This window comes from Equus caballus, chromosome 17 (genome assembly GCF_041296265.1).
Source record: "Equus caballus isolate H_3958 breed thoroughbred chromosome 17, TB-T2T, whole genome shotgun sequence".
Classification (NCBI taxonomy): Eukaryota; Metazoa; Chordata; class Mammalia; order Perissodactyla; family Equidae; genus Equus; species Equus caballus.
Window position 1 is genome coordinate 65,363,477 of NC_091700.1, and position 14,410 is coordinate 65,377,886.

At 33.6% G+C, this 14,410-nt stretch overlaps 1 long non-coding RNA gene across 5 annotated transcripts in view; it reads left to right on the top strand.

Moving 5' to 3' along the window:
- The window catches only part of LOC138918533 (uncharacterized), a 116,459-nt gene that overhangs the window by 7,506 nt on the left and 94,543 nt on the right, over window positions 1-14,410 (top strand). For all 5 annotated transcript variants that reach the window (XR_011428003.1, XR_011428002.1, XR_011428005.1 and 2 more), the window contains exon 2: window positions 2,177-2,281. This is a non-coding gene — a long non-coding RNA (uncharacterized lncRNA). The remainder of the gene's footprint in view (window positions 1-2,176; window positions 2,282-14,410) is intronic.

Below are 14,410 nucleotides of genomic sequence, written 5' to 3' on the forward strand. Positions count from 1 at the left end.
TAAATACTGGGGGAATTTGGGGAGAAAAAGCAGGAAAAAAAAAAGAGGGAGCTAAAATTATTTTTCTGCTTTTGAATCCTGCTGATATGTATTCATATGCATGAAGTACAGCTTTTTATTGTCTTGTCGAATTTTTTTTCTGTAATCCTAAATTTATGGTGCTTGAAGAAATTTCTTTTTCCTATGCACTTGATTCTTGGGTTATTCCATCCATTTTGAGGGTTTCCATGATAATTCGTCTGCAGATACCTCCCAAATTGAGGTGCCTCAGCCCTGCCCAGATCTTCAGCCCGAATCCAAGAGAATCTCCACTATCTTAATCCAATGCACATGGGTCCACCATCCTCACCCTAAACTAAATGTACAAAACCATTTATCTTTTCTCTTTTTCCCTCAGAGTTACCTCTGCTCTCTCAACTATAACAGTTCAAACTTTCTTAGTTAATTAATGCCTCTCTCCCATCTATAAAATATACTTAGCAACTTTTAAAATCCCATAGATTCTATCTCCCCTAACATTCCTCACGTTTGTCTGCTGGTTAATATCCTCTTGCCTAAACTCTTACAATAGTGTTCTACACTGATTTGTTCCCTCCAGTCTCTTTCTTTTCCGTGTTATAGCCTACCTAAGAAATTATGACTTATCTTGATAAACTATGACTTCATTCTTCCTCTCAATGAGCTATAGTGGATATCACCTACCTAGTGAATGACAAGCAAACTCCTCAGCCTCAATTTATCTTGTTCTACTTCTACAGCACTTGATCACTACAACATTACTCCATCACTGCTCCCCTGTGGAAACCCCATAACTCCAGCACTTGCAGTTCCTTGAACAAATCTTTAGCTTTTCAACTTCCAGGTTCTAGATTATTCTCAACTTTCTAAATAGAATGCCCTCTTCCACATTCTAAAGAATGTACTGCCACTTTCGTGAACTACTTGTGATCAAATTAGGTTTCTTTCTTTTTTTCAACTCTTGTGGCATTTTGTTTGCAACAATAATGGCAAGAATCCCCAAAATATTGTCTGAGGCTTCATAGTGTTTCATGGGCTTCAAAGAGGAATTTGAATCCTGAATCTATTTTGGAAAATTTCTAAACCTTTTTGAGTCTGTACCTTTGTTTGTACTGTGGGGAAAATACAAACTTACTTCCTATAAAATAACACAAAAACTATAAAATGCAGAAAATAGAATCAGACGTATAATAAGTTCTCAATAAATATTAATTTTCTTAAAAATAGCAACTGGTAATGAAAATTATTCTCAATTTTTTAATATACTCCTATAAAATTATAACTCTCCTGAGCACAAGGACTCTAATTTTGATATTCCTATATATCTCTCATCTTTGTAGTCTCTGTGCAGGTCTTTACAGAGTTGGCATTTAAGAAAATTTATTAAATTAAATTCCTTTGTTTAATAATCATCATAATAATTAATGTTATAAATTTAGACGATTCCTTAAACATGTCTGGTTTTTTCACTAGAAGTTTATTGAACATAATTCCATCTCTGATTTTTACCAATATTAATGACATGAGAGGATAGGAATGCCTGACCTGTACGTTCTGAGGTTAACATTGTACATGAGAACTCCTGTTGATGGAAAAGTGCATGATTTTTCTCAAAAACAATTCCAGGAAATATACTGCTATATAGATTGGGTTATATCCATCCAGAATAGCTTTGAATGTCTGCTATATCCATTGCTTTGTCCAAATTTAGATTATGAGTAATAGAGTCATACAAAGTTTACTAACAGGAAAAAGTAATTGTTTAGACAATGTTCCTCCTCATTGTATCAAAATATTTCATACATAGTTACCAAGTGGAGATGGAATAAAGAAAGGTTAATTTAGAAAGCATCCTTCAAAATGCTAAAATGCACAAGAAAAAATTTTCAAGAGAACTTTAATTTACTATTAAAAATCTTTTATGTGGTATACCTTGCTTCATTCTACTTTTCTAGTGTCTAATTTATGTGGTGCTATGTATTTTTGTACTAAAAATTATAAAGATATTTCAAAGAAATATTAGGAGTTTACATGAATATGAAGTAAGTGCATAAAGGGTCAGGTTGGGTAAATATTTTATTAAATGGCAGAACCACTTAATGTCCTTTTATCACTGTATGTTTCTTCTATGAAGTTACAGAGTTGTTTTTAATTCTAGGAAACAAACTTTGAGAATCAGAATTGGAGAATCATATTATCCACGTCAACTCAGCAGTGAAATGATTAGTAATTGATTGCGTGTTCTGCACATTGTCCCTGCAAAGTGAGTATAAAGTATGTTAAATGTATATCAAGTCTAAAGTATGTGAATTCTATATTAGATTTTCCCATAAATTTCTTCTCTGTTTTCCAAATATTTCAAATTCCCCTTTCCTCACTGAAACCAGGAAATATACTTGGCAAACTATATGACAAAAATGTAGACCACAACATAGCATGATGAATAAATCATTAATAATTAAATATTAAGAATTAGTAAAAGAGTTACAATGATGATGAAGATGGAATAAGCTCATTACAGACCCTTTCTCCATGATTGCAATGAAAACTCTGGACAGAATACAAAGAATGACCATATTTACTCTGGACAGTACATAATAGCAGATGAATTGGGAAGGAAGTCAATCTTGAGGAAGAAAAGAAAGGCCATGACTTTTCTAGTTTTTTCTCTACCTCCTTTATCTCCTGGCTTTTACTTCAGAGTGCAAGTAGAGGTGGACAATAAAAATTAGGAGGAAAGTTCTGGTTTTCAAGGCAGAAGACAGGACACAAGGACATCTGTTAGCTGGAAAGTGGATTGGGAAAAGGATCTCCTGTTTTTTCTTTTATATTTCACCTCTGCCTGGAGGAAGCCCCAGTCATGAAGCTGCTCTGCTCCCATGGCAAGGTATCTCAAACCTCAGGCGAAAACCATCCCTCCGTCTGGAAGAATTGAGAAGGACCTCAAACATCCAAAGAGTATGGGGGAGATCACCATTATTTTGTCTCTCTTTTCTGTCTCAGCTTTGCTTGAGAATAGCCACAGTATTGCAAAATTGCTCACCATCTCAAAAGGTTAACCCATGAGAAAAACTCAGGCTTACAAGTCAGAAGACTGGGAAAGGGACCCCAGGGAACCACAGAGTGGCTGGGAAATTGGGGATGTGAGAGATGGAGAAGGGATACCCAAATACTGCACTTGAATTGACAAACACCCAGCCTCATTCCAATCTGAGCACTAATGGAACAGACACCAACAAGCATGATTAAAGCTTTGAGAACAGAATTATTGTTTACACCAAGACCTAAGTCCTAGACAAAACCCTGGGTGAACAGGCACAAGGAAACTCAAACAGCAGAGTACAGACTTTGAAACCGGAACTGACTTTAGAAGAACTGCCTACAGAAGGCAAATCAAAACTTTTGATCTGAACCTAAGCAGGCCAATTGCCTGCTAAAACAAACAGGAAAAAAGAAAATGTACAGTAAATCTTCAAAGAATTTTAACAGGACTCAGAGTTTTACAACATAATATTCAAAGTGTTCAGGACACAATCCAAAATCACTTGACATTGAAAGAACTGGGAGAATCTGGCCAACATTAGAGAGAAAAAATAATAAAAACGCCAATCCCAAGATGACTCAGATGTTGAAATTATCAGGCAGAGTCACAGCAGTTTATCACCATGTTCCACAAGCGAAAGTTGATCACTCTCAAAATTAATAGAAAGATAGAAATTTTCAGCAGAGAAATAGAAACTATATTGTATAATCAGGTGCCAAATGGAAATGTTAGAACTGAAAAATACAAAAATCAGATAAAGGTTTCACTGCATGGGCTCAATACTAGACTTGGGAATGAAATAGGAAAGACTCTGTGAACTTCAAAAGAGATCATTAGAAATTTTCCAATCTTAATAATAGAAGGAAAGAAATTGAACAAAAATAAACAGAGCTCAGGCACGCATGGGACAATATCAGAAGGTCTAATAGTCATTTCATTATTCCAGAAAAAGCAGCCAAAGTTATTGGTGCAGAATGAGAAAACATTTGAAGAAATAATGGCCTGTAAACTGTCTCCCAAAATTTTAGCAGTGTTTGATCCTTCTCTTCATTTTAGGTAAAAGTCTGTCTGTCACCCAAAGTCCAGTCTTCTCTTTAGTAATGGAACTCAAATATTATATCTGGCTAAAATGAAGACATCCTTACTCAGCTTCATTTGCACTAGATGTAGCTATGTGACTTTGGGTTGGCCCAAAGGGTATAAGTAGACCTGGTTTGAATAACTTCTAGGTGATGTTCTTGAAATGAAATGGCATGTGTCTCCTTCATTTTTTCTCTTGCTCTCTGCCTGAAAAGTGAAACTCTTAGATATCATATTGAATGCTTATCGATGTGAGGATGAAGACAACGTCCTGGGGGTGGGAGGATGGAGAAGAGCCAAAAGATAAAAGAAGAATTGACCTCAACAACATGGACTGCTAATCTGAGGACTGTTACATGATACAGAAAAAAGTGATTTAAATTATTATCATTCAGTTAGGAATTTGTTATAGGAGCTGTACATCTATGCTAATGTAGGATATTAGCTCAATTACAATTCAGACATTTCCTCTGCACACCATTAAAAACAGCCCCTTCCACACAAAAACAGACAAACAGATCAATGAACAGAATTGAAAGCCCAAAAATAAAACCACACATCTATGGACAGTCAATCTTCAACAAAGGAGCTGAGAATATACAACAGAGAAAGGAAAATCTCTTCAATGAATGGTGTTGGGAAAACTGGACAGCCACATGCAAAAGAATGAAAGTAGACCATTATCTTGCATCATACGCAAAATTTAACTTGAAATGCATTAAAGATTTGAATGTAAGACCTGAAACCATAAAACTCCTAGAAGAAAATATAGGCAGTACACTCTTTGACATAACATCTTTTCAAATACCATGTCTACTCAGGCAAGGGAAACAAAAGAAAAAGTTAGCAAATGGATTTACATCAGACTAAAAACTTCTGCAAAGCAAGGGAAATCATGAACGAAATGAAAATACAGCCCAACAACTGGGATAAGCTATTTGCAAATCATTTATCCGACAAGGAGTTGATCTTCAAAATATATAAAGAACTGATACAACTCAACAAAAAATAAAACAAAGAACCTGGTCGAAAAAACGGCAGAGGATATGAACCGACGTTTTTCCAAAGAAGATATACAGATGACCAACAGACACATGAAACAACGTTCAACAACACTAGCTATTAGGGAAATGCAAATCAAAACAACAATGAAATATCGCCTTATACTGGTCAGAATGGCTGTGATCACCAAGACAAAAAACGAAATGTTGGAGAGAATGTGGAGAAAGTGAATGCTCATTCACTGCTGGTGGGAGTGCAAACTGGTGCAGCCACTATGGAAAACAGTATGGAGATTTCTCAAAAAATTAAAAATAGAAATACCATATGATCCAGCCATCCCACTACTGGGTATTTATCCAAAGAACTTGAAATCAATGACCCAAAGAGACTTATGCACGCCTAGGTTCATTGCAGCATTGTTTACAATAGCCAAGATGTGGAAGCAACCCTTCTACAAATGAATGGATAAAGAAGATGTGGGGTGTGTGTGTGTGTGTGTGTGTGTGTGTGTGTATACACATACATACACAATGGAATACTACTCAGCCATAAAAAGACAAAATCATCCCATTTGGAACAACATGGAAGGACCTTGAGGGTGTGACATTAAGCAAAGTAAGCCAGACAAAAAAGATAAATACTGTATGATTTAATTCATGTGGAAGATAATAAATATATGGATAAAGAGAACAGACTAGTTGTTACCAGAGATGAAGGGGGTTGCGGGGTTGACGAAAGGGACAAAGGGGCACATATGTGTGGTGGTGGATAAAAATTAGATTACTGGGTGTGAGCACAATGAAGTGTATTCAGAAATTGATAAATAATAATGTGCACCTGAAATTATACAATGTTATAAACCATTATGAACTCAATGAAATTACTGAAAAAAACAATACCCCCTTCTAGCTATTTTCTATCGCATGATTTTACTTTGTTTTCTTCATGGTACCTGTCACCATCTCAATTATCTTTTTAATGTATTTATCTGTAGATTATTTTTTCTATATAGTATTTGGATTTTCCAAAGCATTTATTTATGAGTTTCTTTTACTAATCTTAAAATATTGAATACTAGTGAATCAGTATTAATTTAAGGTTTGTCTTCCATGGAATTTATTTCTGGCTTGCTATAATATCAAATCTATAGAGATCATGGAGAATATCTGAAATTAAATATTGTTTAGTTATATTATTAATTAATAACTTAATTACCTTAATACCTTTTAAAATTTAAAATACAATGCTTAATTTAAATGTTGAAATTTGTTTAAAATAAACACATGAGCTAAAAAACAAAAAGAAACAATATTTAAAGCCAAGAAGAGTGGGCTAAGTATTTGCATTTGCCATTTCTACAAAGCATAATGGACAACAGCTCATATTTTATTTAGTTCTCTAACAGATGGAAGAAAACCAGTGTCACTAAGTGAGAGGTGGGAGACGTTCCAAAATTAACAACAGAAAATATAAGCAGTTTTTTCCATATCTTTCTCAAACTTAAAAAGAAAACCTGTATTTTATGAAACAGTAAGTTATTAAAAGGAGCATAGCCTGCTGTAAATTAACAATTTGGAGAGTCATTGTACATGTTTAAAACTGATGGAACTACTGGTTCTTTGTAGTTTATTTCAATATTGGTTTCTATCTACAGTTAAATTTTATTTTAAATTAAAAATTCAACTAAGATGGTGATTTTAACTGTGTTTGCTATTACCAATGCTTTCTTATTCGCTATATTTTTTGTCTGTTTCTTTTTTCAGAAGTAAATATCCATTGGTGTGCCAGAGTTATAAGCTTTACATGAATAAATTATTGCTAACTCTAAACCCACTCTTTAATGTACTACTCACAAAAATGTAGAGGAATCTAAGTCTATGAGAGCGATCATATTTTATAGATAACCTTGAATCCTTCCTCATGTATAAAATTATTCTTTAAAACCTGGGTATTTTAATTGCTAGAAGTAGCAAAATAATATGAGTCACTTCAAATAGAAGTGTACCACTAATACACTGGGATGCCAATTTAGTGCTTCTAAAGTAACTGTGTATTTCTCAATGAGTACGCTTTATGAGATAATTCTTATGGGTGGGAGTAGGAAGCTGGCAGTGAAAAATAGATAGTTTTCCCTATTATGACTACATTTGGCTGCATGAAATGTAACATGAGACCATGTTGGACCAACAAATAGTATTAGCTGTTCCTTACGTGACAAGAAGTCCAGAGGTTGGGTCCAAAGTGCCTAATTAACTGAATTCTGTCAAACAAGTTCATACTTCCATCTTTCTGCTTCATTTCTCTTAGCCTGTGATATTTATTCTCATGTTTGTTTCCTCAAAGTGTAGCTTAAGCCATTGTAAAAATATGACTGTCCAGTATTCCAAACATCATAACAGTATTTTAAGCCAGAAGAAAAAGGAAAGCATGCAAGATCAGAAGGAGGCAAAAAATTTTCTAGAAATATATCGAAGAACCAGTTCTGTCTTTAAGGAAAGTTGGGAAATATAATTATTTGGCTGGTTAAATTTCTGAGGTTTTATTTTTAATGAAGAAAATGGGAAAGGAAAATTGCATATTATTTAGGCAACTGTATCATGACTATATTTTTCCAACTATCTTTGCCCTGCAGAAAATAAGCCTGTGAGAAGTCAGGTAATTTGGGGAACACACTCAGCCACTTACACAAGTCCTCTTACTCTAAAACATAATATTGAAAGTTAAAAGCATCCATCCCAGTGCCTCATTATTCTCCCAAGTTTCACTGAATATGTAAAGATACTTTCCATAATGTTCAGGATACTCAGTGCATGATCAAGAAATTTCCGACATTAAACATAAGATTGCACTACCAGACACGAGGACCTATTTTAAAGCTACAGAAATTAAGACAGTTTGGTTCTCTACCAGGATAAAGAAAAGGACCAGTATAAAAGAATAAACAGTGTGGAAATAGTTCCACACATTTATGGTTACTTGACTTAACTCAGATGTGAAAATGTAGTATTATGAGAAATAATGGACTGTTCAATAAATGGAACTCTGTTGATTAGACGTCCATACTGAAAAAAAGATAAATCTTGACCTCACATCACACATAAAAATCAATTCTGTGTGGTTTGTAGATTTGAACAGAAAAGGTAATACGGTAAAGCAATTTAAAAAATAGTATTATCTCCATGTCCTTGGGTTTAAAAAATGATTTCTTAAATAATATGCAAAAAGTGCTAATCATAAAGAAACAAAAAGTTGACAAAATTAACTTCACTAGTATTAAGAACTTTTGTTCATCAAAGACACAGTTAGCATAATAAAAAAGCAAGCTTCAGAGAGAGAGAAATATCTGTATTATACATATCTGACAAAACACTTATGTCAGATATATAAATTAATCATACAAATCAAAAAGAAAAAAGAGGCATAATAAATTCAATGAAGTTGCAAGATATAAAATCAATGTACAAAAATCTGTTGCATTTCTGTACATTAACAAAAAACTATCAGAAAAAGAAATTAAGAAAACAATCCCATTTATTATAGCATCAAAAGAATAAAATAGGAATAAATTTAACCAAGGACGTAAAAGATCTTTAAATTAAAAACTGTAAGACATTGACGAAAGAAACTGAAGGACACAAATGAGTGCACAGATACCTGGGTTCACAGATTAGGAGATTTAGTATTGTTAAAAGTCTATACTACCCAAAACAAACTACAGATTCAGTGAAATCCTAATCAAAATGCTAATGGATTTTTTTCACTAAAATAGAAGAAACAACTTCAAAATTTGTATAGAACCACAAAAGACCCAAAATAGTGAAAGTAATTCTGAGAAAAAAACAAATCCGAAGGCATCATTCTTCTTGATTTCGAACTATAGTACCAAGCTATAGTAATCCAAACAGTATGGTACTGGCATAAAAACAGACACATGGACCAACAGAGCAGAATAGAGAGTCCCAAAATAAACCCACATATATGTCGCCAACTAATGTACAACAAGAGTGTCAAGAAAACACAGTAGGGAAAGGATAGTCTCTTCCATAAGTGGTACCAGGAAAACTGTACATCCAAAGGAAAAGAATGAAATTGGACTTTTATCTTACACCATACAAATATCACTCATAATGGACGAAAGATTCAAACATAAGACCTGAAACAGTAAAACTCCTAGAAGAAAACATAGAGAAGAATCCCTTTGACATTGGCTTTGGCAATGATTTTTTGTCTATAACCAGAAAAACTTAGGCAACATAAAGCAAAAGTAAACAAGTGGGACTACATCAAACTAAAAAGCTTCTGCACAGCAAAAGAAACCATCAACAAAATGAAAAGGCAATCTGTGGAATGGGAGAAAATATTTGCAAACCATATATCTGATACAGGGTTGATATCTAAAATATATAACAAACACATACAACTCAATAGCAAAAAAAAAAAAAAATAACCCAATTTAAAAATGAGCAAAGGAATGAAATAAACACTTTGCCAAAGAAGACATACAAATGGCCAACACTTATATGAAAAAGTGCTCAGTATCACTAATCAGGGAAATGCAAATCCAAACCAAATGAGATATCACCTCACACCTGTTAGGATGGTTATTATCAAAGACAAGAGATAGCAAATACTGGCAAAGATGTAGGGAAAAGGAATGATTGTACACTATATATTTATATATGTATATTCCACTATAAATATATAATTCTATATATATAATAATATCCATATATATTGGCTGAATATTATTCAACCAAAGAAAAAAGTGAACGGAATCCTGAAATTTGCAACAACGTGGATGAATCTGGAGGACATGAAGCTGATGAAGTAAGCCAGACAGAGGATGACAAATACTATATGATCTCTTTTATATGTGGAATCTAAAAACATCAAACTCATAGAACCAGAGAGTACAATGGTGGTTACCAGCGGCTGGGGGGGTGGGGGGTAGAGGAAATAGAGAGATTTGGTCCAAGGGTACAAACTTTCAATTATACGATGAATAAGTTCTGGGAATCTAATGTACTTCTTGGTGATTATGGTTCCTGATAATGTATTGTATACTTGAAATTTAAGTAGAGTGGAGTAGATCTTAGGTGTACTCACCACACACACACAAGGTAACAATGTGAGGTGGTGGATGTGTTAATTAACTTGATTGTGGTATTTATTTCACAACGCATGTGTATATCAAACTATCACATCGTGAATCTTAAGTATATATAATTTTTATTAGTGAGGCATATATTTATTTCTCAATATACTGGAGAAAAAGAGAAAGAGAGGCATCACAATAGAAAGTGGGCAAAGGGCTTGAATACATACTTTAAGAAGAGTTTATCTAAATGGTTATTAAAAGAATAAAAATGTACTTGATTTTTTGTCATAGGGGAAATGAAAATTGAACACAAAATGAAATATCACTACACAATACTAGAATAGCTAAATTGAAAAAGACTGAAACTATACCAAGTATTCATAGACTGTGTACCAAATATAACTCCCATACATTGCCAATAGGTGGTTAAAAAACCACTTTGAAAACTGCTTGCAAGGAGGTGTAAAAGCTGAGCAGCTGCTTACCTTATAACCCAGCAATTTCACTCTTAGGGATAGAGCCAACAGAAATGCGTGCATATGTTCAGTAAGAGAAACGTACAGAATGTTCACAGCAGCTCTCTTTGTACTAGCCAGAAACTGGAAACAATCCAAATGTCCTTTAGCAGTTGGATGGATAAAATGTAATATTTTCACACAATTGAATACTACACAACATGGAGATTAAATAAATTTTTGCTAAAAAATCAAATAGACAACATCACAAAGAGCCAAATCAAGCATATATACTGAAACCTCCCATTTACAGAAGTTCAAAATCAGGCAAGACTAACCTATGGTATTAAAATTCAGGATAGTGGTTAACATTTGAGAGATATTGTCTGGGAGGGGGCATGAGAGAGACTTCTGGGGTGCTAGTAATCTTCCATTTCTGGATCCAGGTACTGGATACAGGAGCAAACTCATGGTTTGTGCAAACTCAACAAACTGAAAACTTACAGTTTGTGCACTTTTCTGTAGGTACGTTATACTTTAATAAAAACCTTAAAAATCTAGATGTACAATTGGTAAATACTGTCTCATTAAAATAAATCTAATAATTCGTAAGTTTGTAAAATAAGAAAGAGATTTCTCAGCACACTCCTCACACTTTAACACTTCATGCCTCAAAAGCAATCATTTTAACAGCATGGTGTAGAAGAGACCGTTATCTTCATACATGTTAGTGTATGTGGAGATCTCTGTATTGGAGATATTTTTATATCAATACTTACAAATCTACCTTATTTAGTTTAACACCCACATAATTTCCCCAGTAGGATCACAACAATTACCCATTTCCACTTACAGATATTTAATTTGCTTCCTACTCTGCTATTTTACACAACGAGTCAGACGTATTTTTATGTGTATATATGTGTGTATACGCAGGTATTTTTGTCAAAAGCTGTTGTAGATTTGGAATTGCTAATCTAATGGATGAGCACATTTTACATGTTGAAATATGCTATCAAATTTTTCCCTAAGTGTATAAAATACCTATACTTTATAGTATTAGATAAAATTTCATTGTATCTTTTTGACTATAGAAAATTATCACATTAATGTGATAAAAATTAAAGTACTGCTTGTTTATCCTTATAGAACTAACCCATTTATGGATAGGAAAGTTTCTTAATCTAGGAAAATAAAATTAACTTCATTTAAAGACGCCAAAGAAGAATCTTTGACTCATAAAACTTTTAATCTTTTATGCATTATGTCAGGTTGGTAGCCAAGAATTCTCAGAATAAAATATGGTATTCTTTTTTTCTTTTTTTTTGGAGGAAGATTAGCCCTGAGCTAACATCTGTTGCCAATCCTCCTCTTTTTGCTGAGGAAGACTGTCCCTGAGCTAACATCCGTGCTCATCTTCCTCTGCTTTATATGTGAGATGCTTACCCCAGCATGGCTTGACAAGTGGTGCATGGGTCCACACCCCGGATCCGAACTGGCGAACCCTGGGCCGCTGAAGCAGAATGTGCAAACTTAACCACCGGGCCGGCCCCCTGGTAGTGTTGAGGAATGAATTTAGTAAGAATGAAAGTATGAAAATTAATAAAAATTACTGCAAGATGTTGATTTCCGTGAGTGTCAGTCCAACAACTGATATAACCAACATTGTTCCATGAGATAGAAGTTCTCATGCTTTCTTGAAGCAAGCCTGCCAGATTCCAGTCTTTCTCACAAATACTTTCCATTTTCTTAGAACCTGACCCAAAGGATTCAATCTACAGTTAGAAGTGTTTTGTAAAAAGGTTCTGTCCAACAGGGATTGTGGAGATTAATGGGACCATCATCTCTCAAATGGAGTTACCCTGGAGAAAAAAGAGAGTTAACCAGCTGGTATAATAGGAACAGAAACCAAGACATATGGAGACAGACAAAGGAAGAGAAAGTAGCTGAGTCTCTGATGATGGAGAACTAAAGACTTAACCAAAGGACACTGGCTTCTAAAAGAAGCGCTGCTACTTTCCCAGTCTAGTCATTGGAGTTGCTGATAGTCTTAATATAACAGAGGTTGTGAATAACGTTCTAGGCAACATTGTGCTTGTTTGAGATGCCTGTCTTTTTTACTTCTCCATATTAAAAAACCCCATTTATTAAGGCTGTAAAGCAATATAGTGGCTGAGTTCAGTAATACATAAAGATTTCATGGTAAAATATACTCTTTTGGTGATTAAAGAGTTTCTGAAACAACTGAAAAGTAATCATGGTGATGAGAGTGTTACCCCTAGGAAGAATAATTGGAAAGTGATTTTAACCAAAAAATGTAACCCACTTAAGTTAAATTAGACTCCCTGATGAAGGGGACAACAGAAGGCAGACAATCTGTATGACATCTGTAAAATGGAACCCAATGATAGTCTCTCTAATACATCCAGGGAACAGATCTTTTTGAACATATACAAAAGATATCAGCTTGCAGACACCCTAGTTTGAAGAAAAAAACAAATGTGGTGGTTATGTACATTATATATTGAAAAGGCAAGAAACTGTCAATCAATGTTAGATAACTCCAAACTATTCTAGTTGATGTAGCTTTAATATATATTTTAATAGCTAGAGAATTAGTTGTATGTCAAAATTTTGCAAATTCTTCTCTGTTTTTACACATACGTTTTGAATTGATTGTTTATATTTCAAGAGATGCTATTAGATTTATAACTAATATTGTATTAGAGATATTGATAGCATCACAATATTGAGTATGTATTTCCACAAATAAGATATGGCTTTTCTTTTATTAAATTCATCTGGATTGAAGTCCCTCAGTAGCATTTTTAAGTTTTCTTTAAATAGTACTTACAAATTTCTTCTTGTTTTTTTTTTTTTTTTGAGAAGGTATACATATGTCTTTGCTCCTGTGAGTAGAAACTCTTCTTCATTTTCACTTTTTAACTGATTTTTGGTTTATATATGACTGCTTTTTAACTAGCCACCTTATGTACTTCCCTTTCTGTTTCCATATTTTCAGATGGCTATCTTTAGTTAGAAGTATAAAATATCATTATCAAAAGAATATTGCCTGCCCCTTTAAAATTTTTATATATCTCATTACTCTTTGTGTACTAATTGCATTCATTCATACTTCCAAAATAATTTTAAATGACAGTGATTACAGTGGGCCTCTTTGTCATGGTCTTGACTTCAGATGGAAGATTTCAATGACTGTTGCTATGAGATAATTTTTTATGGTATAGAGGCAACTATCTAGTCTACTTTTAAGATTCACTGTATAATCACATTTTGATTTTAAATTTTGTCAATTATCTTAGCATCTATAGAAATTATTTTTTTCCTTTGTCATATTGACATGCTGAATTGTATGTTAGTAGATTTTATAATTTTGAACTACATTTCTGTTCCTGGTAAAAATCTCATTTATTCATGTTAACATTCTTTGGAGTTTACTCACACAAGCCTTTTAGAAAGATTCTTGCTTATATATTTATAATTGAGATGGGCCTATTTTCTGTTGCAATTGCTAGCTGTGGATGTCAAGAGTAACGCTGTGTTTGTAAAAAGTAGATAATTCTTTCTTCCTTTACTCTCTGTACTCTTAAAATTTTCTAATAGTATAATGTTCTATTCTTTAAAGTTTCTACAAAACTGGTTCTAGTTCACTTTTGGAGTTAACTACTTTAAAACTTATCCATTTCTTTTTGA